Raw genomic sequence first — 1651 nt, 5'->3', positions numbered from 1 at the left:
CTTTACAGAGCTTTCAATAATACAAACAACGTTGTACTGAAATGTAAAGGTCTCGGCATTTGGTACTTTGAACAATTAATTTTCACTATTTACATCGCACAGGATCTGTTTTATAGTTACCGTGTAATATTCTTACATCCTGTACTAATATCACGTCTGCTATAATACAGATACTGTGTGATATAAATAGTGAGGGGACCCCAGACAGTATTATATGCTCTGCAGTGGGCCCACCACACAATATTATATTCTCCACAGTAGCCCCCCAGTGTTATATGCTCCGCAGTAGGTGTCCCCCCCCACAGGATTATATGCTCCACAGTGGCATCCACACACAGTATTGTGTGCTTATAAATAGCCCCCCCCCCCAGTATTATATGCTCTTTAGTACACCCCCCAGTATTATAAGCCACCCCAGTATTATAAGCCCCCCCAGTATTATACACTCCCCCCAGTATTATAAGCCCCCTCAGTATTATACACTCCCCCCAGTATTATAAGCCCCCCCAGTATCATACACCCCACCAAGTATTATAAGCGCTCCCCCCAACATCATATACACAGTGAGCCACTCTCATAATCACCCCTGAAGAGCCGCCGGCATCCACCTTCTTGTCACTGGCGGCGCTGATGACGTCATCGCGCCCGCGTCGGGGCAGAGGTCAAACTCTGCAGCCAGTGTAGGCCGCGGTCGCGCGATCCGCGGCCTACCCTGACAGCTTTCAGCTGTATGTGCATTTGCACATACAACTGAAGGCAGTGATCGCTCATCAACGGGGAATCCTGTACCGGATTCCCTGTTGGTGAGCGATCCGGGCGACCGCACGCGTGCCAGCATGGAGGGCTCTGCGTGCCCTCTCTGGCACGCGTGCCATAGGTTCGCCATCACTGGCATAGACTATAATGGGGTCCGTGTGCATTCCGCATAAGTCATGTGGTCAGGAAAGTAGATCGTGAACTACTTTTCTGTCCGCGTGTTCCGTGCGGAAAGCACACAGACCTCATTATAGTCTATGCGGTCCATGTGCTTTCACTGCACACCGCGATGTCCCCATGCGGACTCCCCCAAACGTGATACCGGCACAGATGTGAACCAGGCCTAAGGAAGATTAAACTCCCTAGCACCTGTAACAATCACTATCAAGAATTCGCTGTAGGGATAAGGTAGGGGGCCCCAGACAGAAGATTGCCCCCGGGCTCACAAGACTTTAGTTACGCCACCGCACTTGGATTTTCACAGCTTTTTAGCATGGTATTTACAACAAGACACAGGGGATAAATTTTGACTCTTCTAGTGCAAAGCACAAAACCCTGAAACATATACATTGGCAGAATCCTATCCTAAAAGTTACTGGCGGAAATCCCTCAAAGCCTCACATGAAGCAATGCACTGCTATGACGTGGTCGCAGGCTAAGGTTTCCTACCCACACCGAACACCCCGTGTTAAACACAGAACAACACAAGCCCCGCGAGAAGCTGAGACCTTCCACCTAGCACTCTGGGCACAGTGCAGGCCCTAGCGCCATAGGTGCCGCTCCTCACAGCCAATGACAACGCTTTCCCCGGCTAGCTGAATACACAGCTCAGATCCTTCACGTCACTCTAAGAGCTCCGCCCATACGCCAGACACTTGGTCCCGCCTCCCCGCGA

This window comes from Leptodactylus fuscus, chromosome 1, assembly GCF_031893055.1.
Source record: "Leptodactylus fuscus isolate aLepFus1 chromosome 1, aLepFus1.hap2, whole genome shotgun sequence".
NCBI lineage: Eukaryota > Metazoa > Chordata > Amphibia > Anura > Leptodactylidae > Leptodactylus > Leptodactylus fuscus.
This window is presented reverse-complemented; position numbering follows the sequence as displayed.